The sequence below is a fragment of the Monodon monoceros genome, unplaced genomic scaffold, assembly GCF_005190385.1.
Source record: "Monodon monoceros isolate NGI ecotype Baffin Bay Population unplaced genomic scaffold, NGI_Narwhal_1 Super_Scaffold_14, whole genome shotgun sequence".
In the NCBI taxonomy this organism is placed as follows: Eukaryota; Metazoa; Chordata; class Mammalia; order Artiodactyla; family Monodontidae; genus Monodon; species Monodon monoceros.
In genome coordinates, this window is record NW_021703770.1 from 60,770,636 (window position 1) to 60,786,814 (window position 16,179).

Below are 16,179 nucleotides of genomic sequence, written 5' to 3' on the forward strand. Positions count from 1 at the left end.
CATAAGAGGAACCATGTTGGTCTCAGCATTTTGTGATCTAAGCCTGGCCACGTGCTGGCCCTTGAACAGGTCTCGGTAATCAATGAGCTTTAGGGAACAAAGGAATGCAGGAAGAGAGAAAAGCCAGCCGAGCAATATGCAGTGACAAAGCAGAGTCCTCCTGCCTCCTCAGGGGATACACAGAATAATACATCTCTGAGTTCTGCAGGGTCTAAGGTCCCCACCCTGGGGAGGACAGAATGATGAAGTTGACCCTCCTGACTTCAGTCAACTCAAGTTCGGATTCTGTCGACCTTTGTCCCAATTTTATGCTGAATTCTCCTCTGCTCAAGCCCCTTCATGAATATACATGGACCCTTAGCTTAAAAGCTCCCCAGTTTTGCTACTGGGGAGACACTGCTTTGGGAAAGACCCCTAAGGTTCTCCTTACTGGCTGCAAGGAATAATAAACCCTTCCTTCTCCCCGTCTTTGGCTTGGTTGTGTCTATTGGCTCAACACCCCCCAAGAGGCAAACCTAGTTTTCGGGTAACAGTATCTGCAGGAGGACAAGGGTCCCCCGAACGCTCACTCCTCGCACCTCCCTTTAAGGGACGCTGCATCCTCGGGGAGACGAAATTGGCACCCAGAGGCCTCTCCAAGGCCCTTCCATGCAAAACCCCTTTGACTGTGTCCCTTGCATTTACAAGCACGCCACCCATCTAAGATGGATGGCAAAGCGTCGACGATGAAGAGAAGAAAAGAAAGGAAAGAAAGAGAAGGAAAACCAAGACAGCGTGTGAAGGAGGAGGGAGGGAGGGTTTGTTGTGTCAACTTGGACGTTAAAAAGAACGAAACCACTGAACAGGATCCCCCCGTACTTGCCCTAGCCCTGATGTGCAGGCGGCCTGGACAGGGGCCCCCTGAAGTCGCAGGGATCAAAGTCCCGGTGAGCACGCGTCCAGACAGCCCCCGGGGCGGAGGAGGAAGGGGAGAGGGGCTCTGAGCGGAGGCGGCCCTGCCCCTCCGCTGGCTCTTCAGAAAGGGCCTCTTTCACCGCCTCCCCCCATGTTCCTGTCTGTACCAACCTCTCACTGAGAAATCACCGCAGGCCCCATCACCTAGCCTACTCAGTGGTTCAAAAATACCAAAGGTTTTGCAGAACTTCCATTCTTCTCAAAGTAGTTAAAATGCAAGCGGGGCGGGGGCCTGCACTGATAGAGGAAGCACACGCCCTTAGTGGAACAGTCTTGTTTTGAAAAACTTCTGCCCTCTGGGGTTGAAAGCATTTCTTGGCCCAGTGGAATCTAAAGGTGCCATGAGAGCTCCAGCAAGGCTTCCAGCCCCTGACCTTGATATTTATTTGCAAAGCCTTACAGGAAATCAGTGCTACGTGTTCCATGAAAAACAAAGGGAAATGCAGGAATCAGGAAAAACAACAGACTGCTCCAAACAGCCTGACATCAACAACAGGCTTTAAAGAAAATGAGATGCTGAAAAAATAGTTCCCTTTGACACGTCACCTTTCAACACGTACTCAAGACCCACTGTACACCCAGCCCGGTGCAAGGCGCTGACAGGGTCTGGGTCCCGAGAAGTTCATGTTCCCCAGGGTGGAGTCAGGGTGGGCTGCTGCGATAAAGGCAGCGTTGGGTGATTTGGGCTTGAACGGTAAGGATCAGAATGAACTGGAGGCCTTGGGCGCAGGGGTCACTGGGGAGATGAGTGCTCTGGGAAGATTCCTAGGAGAATGTAACATTTAATCTGTACTGAGGAACAGGTGGGAGTTTCACAGATGGAAAAAGAAAGAAGAGCAAAGCTGGGGGGAAAGTGCATGACGTCTAAAACAGTTTCAGAAATTGAGCCTAAAAATTGCTATAAAAATTAAGCATGACATAGGATGGTCATGTATAACCATTCACCGAGTGCTTTCTACCTACTGCGAGAAATTCATAGAAGGGCAAGAGAGATGTGCTCTGCACACCAATGCCCAGAGTTCATTTCACCAAAGGTTACAAACTCAAATGACAACAGGGGCCAGTAAGTAATATAAGTGGGTGAGGGATTCAGGCCTATTATAGAAATCCCAGGGCCCTCTCATTTAAAAACAACAACAACAAAACCTTATTCTGATTTGATAGTGACAGTTCAGAAAAGTTTTCCTACACTAGAAGAAAAACATGCAAAAAAGTATACTGCAATCAGCCCTAGGCATTCATCCTCGGAGGGAAGAGGTGGGGATGGTCAGAAGAGAGCAGGGCTCTACGAAGCTGACAGCTGCTTCTCAGCTCTACCCAGTTGTTGCCACGAAGGAATGCTGGCTCAGGGTGTCAGGTTTTCCAGATTTCAAGAGAAGCCAGATATCCTGATATGGGGGGGGGGGGGGGATGCGGGGGGGCGAGGAAATGGTTGTGGGAATCTCAAACTTTGTAAATTCTGGCTCCAAATTTTAAATTCTGTAGATGGATTAAAATATGACAGTGGGCATAGTTTAAAACATGCAGATAACGGAAAAGATTTCTGGCTGGAATGTCTAGGAAGACTTCCTGGAGGAACTGATCTCTAAGCTGGGCCTTTGGGAAGATTATTGGCCTCAGGTAGGAGCCTGGAGGGCGAACGGACTCAAGTGACAGCATCAGTCATACTTTGGAAAGTCATGTCATTCAGTGGTACCCAATGTGGCCATGTACCAAAATGAACTGGGGAATTTTTTTCACATTTATGATCTTTTAAATATTTTTAAATGTTTCTGTACATGCTACAACATGGCTTAACCTAAACAACATTATGCTAAGTGAAAGAAGTCAGACACCAAGAGACAAATATTGTATGATTCTAACGTTGTATGAGGGACCTAGAATAAGCAAATTCATAGAGACAGAAAGTAAAATAGAGGTTACCATGGGCTGAGGGCAGAGAGAAATGGCCAGTTACTGTTTAATGAGTACAGAGTTTCTGTTCGGGATGATGAAAAAGTTCTAGAGATGGACAGTGCTAATGGTCGCACACTATTTTAATGTACTTAATGCCACTGAATGGTATACTTAAAAAACATTAACATGGAAAACAAAACAAAAGTTTATGTAATATAAGCATGCCTACTTATCAGAAATGGAGAAATATGTAAAATTGTAAAAGGGTTTTTTGTTCTCAACCTGCCGCCACATGAACATACAATGAACCATCATTTCCCTCACAAACTCTTAGGAATTCATGCCACTGGACTCCTGCATGCCAGCACTGGCCAGCACTGACTACTTCACAGGCAAAAACCCCAACTATTTCCACTTAGAATCATCCTGGGTTTCATGTACTTTGACTCTGAATCACTGACTGCACTACCGCTCAGTTATAGAACTTAAGGAGAGAGGGATGACGGGAAGCAGGAAAGCTTCAGATTCCCCAGAGGATACAGTCATGTGACTGCCTTTATGTGTCTGCACATTTGTGTGTAATGTGTGCATGCATATGTATGTACATACTGGCTTATTTTACATAATTTCCTGCTTCTTGATATTTTAAAATTTCAACTATCTTAGATATCTTTCCATTTCAGTATTTATAAATCTAGTTCCTCACTTCCCACAGCTGCCTAGTATTCTACTATATGTGAGTAGCATACCTCTTCCACTGATAGAAACTGAGGGAGTTTGCTATCTTTTCCCTTGATACAAACTATGCTGTAATAAACATTCGTTTATATGGGTATTTATAAATGTGCACAAATAATTCATATAATTTAACTTCCTAGATATTTAAGTGCAAGCTCAACAGGTATGACTATTTAATGCAATAAAATTTGCCAAATTATTATGCAAAAAAAACTGCACTAATTTTTACACTTCCACCAAAAGTATTGTGAAATCTGGAAGGCTTTTGAGACTCTCAGAGTCCTGCTGCCAGAGATCCTGCTGCAGTAGTTCTGAGGTAGGATCTGGATTTCCATATTATTTAAAAACTCTACAGGTATTTCTAAGATTTGCCAGCCCTTGGACCCAAAAAGTAAAAGCTAAACATCAAATTGTGTGTCATCTAGTTGCAACGAAAATCTAAAAACTAAGGAATATTGTTGACAGAAATTGAAGAAGTCCTAAATAAATGGAAGGATGCACCATGTTCATAAATTAGAAGACTGAATATTACAAAGAGAGAGAAAACACACAAGCTGATTCCTTAAACTAAACAGAGCAGGAAGACTTATACTAGTAGATGTCAAAACCAGTCACAAAGCTATAGCAATTAGTGTGATATTGGCCCTAGAATAAACAAGGAAAAATGGAAAAGAATAAAAAATAGAACTGCATATATTCTTTCACTGATGACTAGGACAGTACGTACAGTAAAGATGGCCTTTTCAATAAATGGTGCCTATCTATTTTATTTCCATTTGGATAAAAAATGAATCTTGACCCTACCTCTCACCATACACAAAAATAAAATCCTGAAAGACAGTAGATCCAAATGTAATACAGATATTAGAAAAATACATATAAAAATAGCTTTATGAACTTCAGAAAGATTTATTAATAGGACAAAAGAATTATTAACCATTTTTAAAATGATAACTTGGACTAAATTAAAATTAAGATGTCTGCTCATTAAAATACACCATTAAGAGAATGAAACAGCATATAACTGAATCACTTTGGTGAACAGCAGAACTTAACACAACATTGTAAATCAACTGTTTTTCAATAAAAATTTTACAAAAAGAGAGAGAATGAAAGGGCAAGCCACAGTGGGAAAAGAGATTTGCAGCACATATATCTGACAAAGTACTCATAAAATGAATATATAAAGAACTCTTACAAATCAATATGGAAAAGACCAAAAAAATAAAAGATTTTTTAAAAGATTTGAACAGACACTCCATATAAGAGGATATCCAACTGGCTGATTAAAAATAGACAAAGTTGCTCAACTTCATTGGTTGTCAAAGAAATGACAACTAAAACAATAATGCGATACCTTCCCATACCACCAGAGTGACTGAAATGAAAGAGAGAGTTAATACTAGTGGAAGTGCAGCCTCTTTGTAAAACTGTTTGACAACACCTGCTCAGCTGGATCATGCTGCACTCCTCTGATTACTGAGGAAGATACTCTTTATACCATTTATTTAGTATTATCCGTTGCCTTGCAAAACAGTAGTTGGTTCTCATATATATATTTCTTAACCCCCTACCCAGCATTTTAAACTTCTTGGAGCAGGAAGAGTGCCTCATTTCCTATACCATCAGAGCATCCAGCCCATCACATGGTAAACCTTCAGAAGTTATCAGTTGACGGTGCTATTGATTTATAGTGTAGATCAACAGGCATATTTTTATGTTACCCCGAAAACTCTAATCCATTGTTGCATTCTTCTTTGATGTCTTCTACATGTTAAGTACACTAGTATCTTATATTTCAATTAAATAAGCTGCTATAAAATTCCACTTCTGGGGATTTATTCAGAGAAATATCATTCATCATTTATTCAGCAGAAGCTGTATTAGGGATAATACAGCTAAGGATGCAATGGGGAGCAAAAATGTATAATTACCTGGCTGGGCTAATCACGGTCAGAGCATAAAAATGAATGCTTGCCTTCTGGTTCAAGATGGCAACATAGGAGGAGCCTAAACTCACCTCTTCCCGTGGACACCCTGAATCTACAGTACATATGGAACAACTCCCTCTGAAAAAAACCCTAAAAACTGGCTGAGCAACTCCTACACATCAGGTGAGAGAAGGCCCCCATGAAAGCAAGTAGGAGAGGCTGGGACACAATCTCTCCATAAACCCCATCCCCGGCACAGCAGCCCACAATTGTGGGAATTCGAAACCTGAAGTACCTCCCTGAGGACCAAAGGGTTTGAACCCCACAGTGGGCACCCCAACTTCTAAGACCTGAATCTAGCCTTGAAAACCAATGGGGCCTCTGCCCATGAGACCCACAGGCTATAGCCATCTGAGAAACAGCTCTTAAAGGGCTCACGTGTAGACTTACCCACCAAAGGGCTCTGAGCAATGGCAGCCCAAGAACTGTCTCTCCAACTGTTACAGTCCTGTGGGATCCAGGATTCAGAGCCAGGTGATCAAGTGGCATTCCCTGGGCAGCAGCCCCTAAAATTTGGGCACCAGATGTGAAAACCAGGGTACCAGATGCATATAAAAGCTCCCCTCCAGAAGATATTTGCAAATCTTAAAGTATCAGTCTGAGAAGTAGACATCTGATTGAATGCACGTCTAGGGGTCTGCTGGCTGGTACCATTTTGGTGCTCTCCCTCTGCCACGCTCCAGAGCACAGTGCTTGGCAGACTAATGCCCCCAGGGCACTGTACGGGTAGCCGATGGAAACTGGTCCCCAGTCTTTCTGTGAAAGAGGCCTTTAACTTGTCCAGAAGTTTTGGCCTGAGGGGAAGGCTTCTGGTTTGGCACTCATCTTGAGGCCTACAGGGATGCCCTCAGGAAACGGAGGACCGTGGACACAATCTTTCTGCTCTCTCCAGCTCACCTCACTCCAGCTCACCAGTATCTTCCAGAAGGAGCTTATACTTGTCTGGTGCCCTGATTTTTATGGCTGCCACCAGGCGAACCTCTACATTGTCTGGCTCTGGAGACCAGTGGGGCTCCATAGGACTGTAGCCTTAAGTTCCTAAATGGCTACCACCACCCCACCCCCAGGCACAGTAAAAAGCAACAGACCAAGGAGCTCAGTCTTTCTATGAAAGAAGCCTATTATCTTATCATCATAGCTGCAGCCTGAGGGATAGGCTTCTAATTAAACACACATCTAAGGGCTGACTGTAATCCCTTCCAAAGATCTTGGAGAGGATGGATGGTATCTTTGTGCTCTCCCTCTGCTATGCTCCAGAGCACCAGTGTCTCCTAGAGGGGAGCTTTTATACACATCTGGTACCATGGTTTTTGCTGCTTCCACCCAGGGGATACCCCTTGATCACTTGGCTCCGGTGGCCAGGTGGGCTTGTGTTCCTAGATCCCACAGGACGGTAACAACTGGAGAGTCAGTTCTTGGCTACCACCCACAGTGCACTGCACAGACAGTAGACAGAAACACAACCCCAGTCTTTCTGTAAATGAAGCCTACTTGCTTGTTCTAGAACTTCAATCTGAGGGGCAGACTTCAGGTTTGGCACACATCTAGAGGCTGATGGAGGTGCTCTCAGGAGACATAGGCCAGTGGACACCATCTTTGCACTCTCCCTCTGCCTCAGTACAACTTACCAGTATCTCCCAGAAAGGCACTTATACACTCATCTGGAGCCCAAATTTTTGCAGCTGTCACCTAAGGGACATTTCCAGATTGCCTGGCACTGGTGGCCAGTGGAGCTTACACCTGTGGTCCCACAGGACTATATATATTTGCATACTTTAAAAGCTGTCGCCTGAAGTTCAGGCTTCCAATCACTCTGAATCTCAGTGCTAAGATCTTCCCTTTCAGATCACTGATAGGTCTTGGAGCACCCTCAACTACTGGGAGCCACTAAAAATAAAATAGGCCTCTTAGACAATTACAAAGCTTTGAGAGACAACTAACAGCTAGAGCAGGGTTGAATGATAAGATGTATCTCCTACACAAGGCTAAACCTTCAAGACTGGGAGAGGTGGCTCTTTCATCTAATGCATAGAAACCAACACAGAGTAAAGCAAAATGAAGGAACAGAGGAATATATTCCACAAGATAAAACCTCAGGAAAAAAAACCTTAATGAAACAGAGGTTAGTAATTTCCCTGATAATGAGTTGAAAATAATGGTCATAAACATCGGAAGAAGAATGGATGAACACAGTGAGAACTTTTAAAAAGAGGTAGAAAATATAAGAAAGTACCAGTGATAGAAGTCAAAGAGCTGAATAATATAATAATGAACTGAAAAATACACTAGAGCGGTTCAACAGCAGTCCAAATGAATCAGAAGAAACTATCAGTGAACTTGAAGACAGGGCAGTGGAAATCACCCAGTTAGAGCAGCAGAAAGAAAAAAGAATGGAAAAAAAAAAAAAAAGTGAAGATAGTTTAAGGGACTTAAAGGACAGCATCAAGCAGACTAACATTCACATAATAGGGGTACCAGAAAAGGAAAAGAGAGAGAGAGGGGCAGAAAACTTATTTGCAGAAATAATGGCTGAAAACTTCCCTAATCTGGGGAAGGAAACAGACATCCAGCTCCAGGAAGCCCAGAGAGTTTCACAGAGATGAACTCAAAGAGACCCACACCAAGACACATTATAATTAAAATGTCAAAAGTTTAAGACAGAATCTTAAAAAAAGAAAGAGAAAAATAACTTGTTTCATACAAGGGAACCCCAATAAGACTATCAGTAGAGTTTTCAGCAGAAATTTTACAGGCCAGAGGGAGTGGCACAACATATCAAAATGCTGAAAGAAAAAACTCCCAAACAAGAATAGTCTACACAGCAAATCTGTCATTCAGAATTGAAGGAGAGAGAATTTCCAGATAAGCAAAAGCTAAAGAAATTCATTACCACTAAACTGGCCTTACAAGAAATGTTAAATGGACTTCTTTAAGCAGAAAAGAAAGGGTGCTAATTCACAACAAGAAAACCTATGAAAGTGTAAATCTCAATGGTAAAGTTAAATATATAGTAAAGTAATGAATTAGTCATTTATAAAGCTAATATGAAGGTTAAAAAACAAAAGTAGTAAAATAACTATAACTCCAATAATTAGCTAGGAATACACAAGATAAAAAAAGATGTAAAATGTGACATCAAAAATATAAAATGTGGTAAGGAAGAGTAAAAATGAAAAGCCTTAGAACGTGTTCAAATTTGTTATCAACTTGAAATAGACTGTTGTAAATATAAGTTGTTACATGTAAGCCTCATGGTAACCACAAAGCAAAAACCTATATTAGATACACAAAAGATAAAGAGAAAAGAATCTAACCATACCACTAAAGGAAGTCACCAAATCATAAAAGAAAGAGAGAGAGAAGAAGAAAGGAAGAGAGAGGAACTACAAAACAGCCAGAAAACAATTAACAAAATGGCAATAAGTGCATCCCTATCAATAACTGCTTTAAATATAAATAGACTAAATTCTCCAGTCAAAAGATACAGGATGGTTGAATGGATTAAGAGAAAACAAGACCCATCTATACTTGCTTCATATGTAAGGATACACATAGACTAAAAGTGCAGGGATGGAAAAAGATATTCCATACTAATGGAAACCAGAAGAAAGCTGGGATAGCTCTACTTATACCAGACAAATAGACTTTAAAACAAAGACTGTAATAAGAGACAAAGAAGGGCATTACATAATGATAAAGGGTCAATCCAATAAGAGAATATAACATTCGTACATATTTATGCACCCAACACAGGAGGACCTAAATATATAAAGCAAATATTAACAGACATAAAGAGAGAAAAAGATGGCAAAACAACAATAGTAGGGGATTTTAATACCCCACTTACATCAATGGATAGGTCACCCAGACAGAAAATCAGTAAGGAAAGATTGGCCTTAAACAACATATTAGAGCAGATAGACTTAACAGATATACACAGAACATTTCACTCAAAAGCAACAGAATACACATTCTCCTCAAGTACACATGGAACACTGTCCAGGAGAGATCATATGTTAGGCACAAAGCAAGCCTTAATAAATTTAAGACAACTGATATCATATCAGACATCTTCTCCAACCACAATGGTATAAAACTCGAAATCAATTACAAGAAGAAACCTGGAAAATTCATAAATATGTGGAGAAGAAACAAGCTACTGAACAACCAACGGACCAAAGCAGAAATCGAAAGATAAATTTTAAAAAACCTTGAGACAATGGAAAATAAAAATATATCAAAGTGGGACTTCCCTGGCAGTCCAGTGGTTAAGACTTTGCCTTCCAGTGCAGGGGGTGCAGGTTCAGTCCCTGGTCAGGGAGCTAGGATTCCACATGCCTTGGGGCCAAAAAGCCAAAACATAAAGCAGAAGCAATATTGTAACAAATTCAATAAAGGCTTTAAAAATGGTCCACATAAAAATATATATCAAAGCATATCAAATGCAGCAAAAGCAGTTCTAAGAGGAAAGTTCATAGTGATAAATGCCTACATCAAGAAAAATCTCAAGTAAGCAACCTAATTTTGCACTTCGAAGCACTAGAAAAACAAATGATGACCAAAGTTAGTAGAAGGAAGGTAAAAACAAAAATCAGAGCAGAAATAAATGAAATAGAAACTAAAAACACAAGAGAAAAGATGAATAAAACTAACAGCTGTTCTTTAAAAAGATAAACAAAACTGACAAAGCTTTAGCTAGACTCACCAAAAGAGAGAGAGAGAGAAAGATAGGACTCAAATAAAATCAGAAATTAAAGAGTAGACGTTATGAGTTATGGCCAAGACAGCAGAGCAGGAAGACCCTAAGCTCACCTCCTCTCATGGGCACACCAAAATTACAACTATATACAGAACAACTATTGATGAGAAACACCAGAATGTACCAGAAAAGACCTGCTACAACTAAAAATATAAAGAAGGAACCACAACAACACAAGTAGGAGGGGAGGAGATGCAGTACTGTCGAGAGCCATACCACTGGGTGGGAGACCCGCAAACAGGAGGAAAATTATAATTGCATAGTTTCTCACCAAGGAATGAGGAGTAAAAGCTCCACATCAGGCTCCCCAGCCCAGGGTTCCTGCACCAGGAAGATAAGCCCCAAGAACACTACCACAAAGACACTGGTTCTGGCAACTGCTCTATTAGCATCCTCCCTCTAGCTTGTTAGCTGGGAGGACCCAGTCCTCCCCCCATACCAGTCTGTCTGCACCAGTACTGGGACACCTCAGACCAACACAGGACCCAGCCAACACAACAGCAGGCCAATACCAGCCCCAGGACCACCTGCCTCCAGGCCATCAGTGGGCCAACACCAACTCCAAGATACTCTGGACTCCTCAGCCAGCCACCCTGGGACCCAGCTCCTCACCAGCAGGACAGCACAAGCTCTGGGACACCCCAGAGCCAGCTGTGTCAGGAACCGGTCCCACCCACGAGCAAATCAACACTAGAAAACAATCCTATTTACAACTGCAACAAAAAAAAAATTAAATATTTAGGAATAAATTTAATCAAGGAGGTGAAAGACCTGTACACTGAAAACTGTAAGACACTTATGAAAGAAAATGAAGATGATACAAAGAAATGGAAAGATATTCTCTGCTCATTGACTGTAAGAATACTGTTAAAATGTCCATACTACCCAAAGCAATATACAGATTCAATGCAATCCCTATAAGAATTCCATTGACATTTTTCACAGAAATAGAATAATTCCAAAACATTTGTATGGAAACACAAAAGATCCTGAATAGCCAAAGCAATCTTGAGATAGAAGAACAAAGCTGGAGGCATCATGCTCCCTGATTTAAAACTATATTACAAAGCTATAATAATCAAAACAATATGGTACTGGTGTTAAAAAACACCATAGATCAATGGAACAGAATAGAGAACCCAGAAATGAACCCACACATATATGGGCAATTAATCTATAACAAAGGAGGCAAAAAATATACAATGGGGAAAAGACAGCCTCTTCAACAAGTGGTTTTGGGAAAACTGGACAGCCACATGCAAAACAATGAAATTGGACTACTACCTTATACCATACATGAAAAGTACCTCAAAATGGATTAAAGACTTGAATGTAAGAGCTGAAATGATAAAACTTCTAGAAGAAAACATAGGTGGTAAGCTTCTTGACATCAGTCTTGGCGGTGATTTTTTGGATTTGGCATCAAAAGCTAAGACAACGAAATAAAAAATAACAAGGGGGACTACATCAAATTAAAAAGCTTCTGCACAGCAAAGGAAACCATCAACAGAATGAAAAGGCAACGTACTGGTGGGAGATAATAACTGCAAATTATATATCTAATAATGGGTTAATATCCAAAGTATGTAAAGAACTCACAACTCAATAGCAAAAAAAAAAAAAAAAAAAAAATCTGATTTTAAAAACGAGCAGAGGGCTTCCCTGGTGGGACAGTGGTTGGGAATCTGCCTGATAATGCAGGGGACATGGGTTCGAGCCCTGGTCTGGGAGGATCCTACATGCCGCAGAGCAACTGGGCCCGTGAGCCACAACTACTGAGCCTGCGCGTCTGGAGCCTGTGCTCCGCAACAAGAGAGGCCGTGATAGTGAGAGGCCCACGCACCGCGATGAAGAGTGGCCCCCGCTTGCCACAACTGGGGAAAGCCCTCGCACAGAAATGAAGACGCAACACAGCAAAAATAAATTAATTACTTTAAAAAAAAAAAAAAAAAAAACGAGCAGAGAATCTGAATAGACATTTTTCCAAAGAAGACATACAGTTGGCCAACAGGTACAAGAAAAGGTTCTCAACATCACTAATCAACAGGGAAATATAAATCAAAACCACAATGAGATGTCACCTTACACCTGTCAGAATGACTATCATCAAAAATGACAATAACAACAAGTGTTAGTGAGGATGTGGAGAAAAAGGAACCCCTGTACACTGTTTGTGGGAATTTAAATTGGTGCAGCTACTGTGGAAAACAGTATGGAAGTTCCTCAAAAAGTTAAAAATAGAATTACCACATGATCCAGCATTCAACTTCTGGGTATTTATTTGAAGAAAATAAAAAATACTAATTAGAAAAGCTATGCTCCTTATAGCATTATTTGCAATAGCCAAGACATGGAAACAACCTAAATGTCCATTAATGGGTGAATGGATAAAGAAAATATGGTATATATACACAATGGAATATTATTCAGCCATAAAAAAGAATGAAATTGTGTCATTTTCAACAATATGAATGTACCTTGAGGGCATTATGCTTTGTAAAATAAGTCAGAAAGACAAAGACAAATACACTACGATTTTACTTATGTGTTGAATCCCCCACCCCCCCCGAACACCCCAAAAAAACTAAAAATACAACCAAACTCATAGATACAAATAATAGATTGTCAGTTGCCAGCAGCAGGGGTTCGGGGTGGGTGAAATAGGGGAAGGGATCAAAAGGTACAAATTTCCAGTTATAAAATAAATAAGTTATGGGGAGCAATGTAGAGCATGATGGCTCTATTTAATAATACTTTATCACACATTTGAAAGATGTTAAGTGAGTAGTTCTTAAAAGTTCTCATCACAAGAAAAATAAATTTGTAACTATGTGTGGTGTTGGATATCAACTAGACTTACTGTTGTGATCGCTTTGCAATATATACAAATATCGAATCATTATGTTTTACACCTAAAACTAATACACAGGGGCTTCCCTGGTGGCACAGTGGTTGAGAGTCCGCCTGCCGATGCAAGAGACGCGGGTTCGTGCCCCGGTCCGGGAAGATCCCACATGCCGTGGAGCGGCTGGGCCCGTGAGCCATGGCCGCTGAGCCTGCGCATCCAGAGCCTGTGCTCTGCAACAGGAGAGGCCACAACAGTGAGAGGCCCGCGTACCAAAAAAAAAAAAAAAAACCTAATATACAGACATACCTTGTTTTATTGTATTTCATTTTATTGTGCCTCACAGATAATTGCATTTTTTTTTACAAACTGAAGTTTTGTGGCAGCCCTGCCTCAAACAAGTCTATTGACACCATTTTCTGAACAGCATTTCCTCACTTCAGGTTTCTGTATCACATTTTGGTAATTCTTACAATAATTCTAATTTTTTTGCTATTATTATATTTGCTATGGTTATCTGTGATCAGTGATCTCTGATGTTACTATTGTAATTGCTTTGGGGTGCCACAAATCATGGCCATATAAGACAACAAACTTAATACATGTTATGTGTGTTCTGACTGCCCTATTGACTGGCCGTTCCCTCATCTCTCTCCCTCTCCTGGGGCCTCCCTATGCCCTGAGACATAACAATACTGAAATTAGGCCAATTTTTTCTTTTTTGAGAAATTAGGCCAATTTATAACTGTACAATAGCCTCTAAGTGTTCAAATAAAAGGATGAGTCACATGTCTCTCACTTTAAGTCAAAAGCTAGAAATGATTAAACTTCATGAGGAAGGCATATTGAAAGCCAAGACATGTGGGATCTTGCCAGACTGGGGCACGAACCCATGTCCCCTGCATCGGCAGGTGGACTCTCAACCACTGTGCCACCAGGGAAGCCCCAGGGAAAATTCTTGAAGAAAATTAAAAGTGTGACTTCAGTGAACACCCAAATAAGAAAGCGAAACAGCCTTATTGCTGATATGGAGAAAGTTTTAGTGGTCTGGATAGAAGATCAAACCAGCTACAACATTCCCTCAAGCCAAAGTCTAATCCAGAGCAAGGCCCTAATTCTCTTCAATTCTATAAAAGCTTAAAGAGGTGAGAAAGCTGCAAAAGAAAAGTTTACAGATAGCAGAGGTTGGTTCATGAGGTTTAAGGAAAGAAACCATCTCCAAAACATAAAAGTATAAGGTGAAGCAGCAAGTGCTGATGTAGAAGCTGCAGTGAGGTACCCAGAAGATACTTAGCTAAGATATTTAGCTAAGATAATTTATGAAGGTGGCCACACTGCACAACAGATTTTCAATGTAGATAGAACAGCCTTATTTTGGAAGAACATTCCATCTAGGACTTTCATAGCTAGAGAGGAGAAGTCGATGCTTCAGAGCTTCGAAGGACAGGCTGACTCTCTTGTTACGGGCTAATGCAGCTGATGACTTGAAGTTGAAGCCAATGCTCACTTACCATTCCAAAAATCCTAAGGCCCTTAAGAATTATGCTCAATATACTCTGCCTGGACTCTATAAGTGCAACAACAAAGCCTGGATGACAGCACATCTGTTTACAACATGGTTACTGAATATTTTAAGCTCACTGTTGAGACTCACTGCTCAGAAAAAAGATTCCTTTCAAAGTATGACTGCTCATTGACAGTGTACATTTCTAATAGAAATGTACAAGATTCATGTTTTTTCATGCCTGATAACACAACATCCATTCTGCAGCCCATGGACCAAGGAGTAATTCTGACTTTTAAGTCTTATTGTTTAAGGAATACATTTCTGACTTTTAAGTCTTATTGTTTAAGAGATGCATTTTGTAAGGTTATAGCTTCCATAGATAGTGATTCCTCTGATGGATCTGGGCAAAGTAAACTGAAAACCTTCTGGAAAGGATTCACCATCCTAGACGCCATAAAGAACATTTGTGATTCACAAGAAGAGGTCAAAATATCAAGATTAACTGGAGTTTGGGAGAAGCTGATTCCCACTCTCATGGATGACTTTGAGGGGTTCAAGACTTCAGCAGAGGAAGCAATTGCAGATGCCGCAGAAATAGCAAGAGAACGAGAATTAGAAGTGGAGTCTGAAGATGTGGCTGAGTTGCTGCCACCTCATGATAAAGCTTTAACAGATGAGGGGTTGCTTCTTCTGGCTGAGCAAAGGAACTGGTTGCTTGAGATGAAATCTACTCCTGGTGAAGATGCTGTGAAGATTGTTGAAATGACAACAAGGGATGTAGAATATGACATAAACTTAGTTGATAAAGCAGCTGCAGGGTTTGAGGGGCTGGACTCCAATTTTGAAAGAAGTTCTGTTGTGGGTAAAATACCATCAAACAGCACTGCAGGCTACAATCTTTCCTGAAAGGATGAGTCAATCGATGGGGCAAACTTCATCGTTATTTTAAGATGCCGCCACAGCCACCCTAACCTTCGGTAACCACCACCTTGATCAGTCAGCAGCCATCAACATGGAGGCAAGACCCTCCCCCAGCAAAAAGCTTATGACTTGAAGACTCAGATGATGGTTAGCATTTTTTAGCAGTAAAGTATTTTTAAATTAAGGTACGTACACTGTCTTTTTTAGACATAATGCTATTGCACGTTTAAGACTATTGTATAGTATACACATAACTTTTATATGCACTGGGAAACCAAAAAGTTCACGTGACTCGCTTTATTGTGATATTTACTTTATTGCAGTGGTCTGAAACCAAACCCGCAATATCTTTGAGGTCTGCTTGTAATGTGTCAATTATACCTCAATAAAAGAAAAAAATGAATGCTTAACGACAAATATAGAGGTACTAGGAATTATACTTAAATGTGCCTGTAAGCCGGGGACTTCTGCCTCTGTGCTGTAGGAGAAACTTCTACCCCCAAATCACACTTACCATACTTTATTTGTGTGGGTTTGATCGTCTGAAGTCCACTCTAACCCCTCAGTC

At 40.9% G+C, this 16,179-nt stretch overlaps 1 pseudogene; it reads left to right on the plus strand.

The window, feature by feature from the left end:
• The first annotated feature begins 725 nt into the window (after positions 1–725).
• Positions 726–15,739, plus strand: LOC114895354 (annotated as a pseudogene).
• The last annotated feature ends 440 nt before the right edge of the window (positions 15,740–16,179 follow it).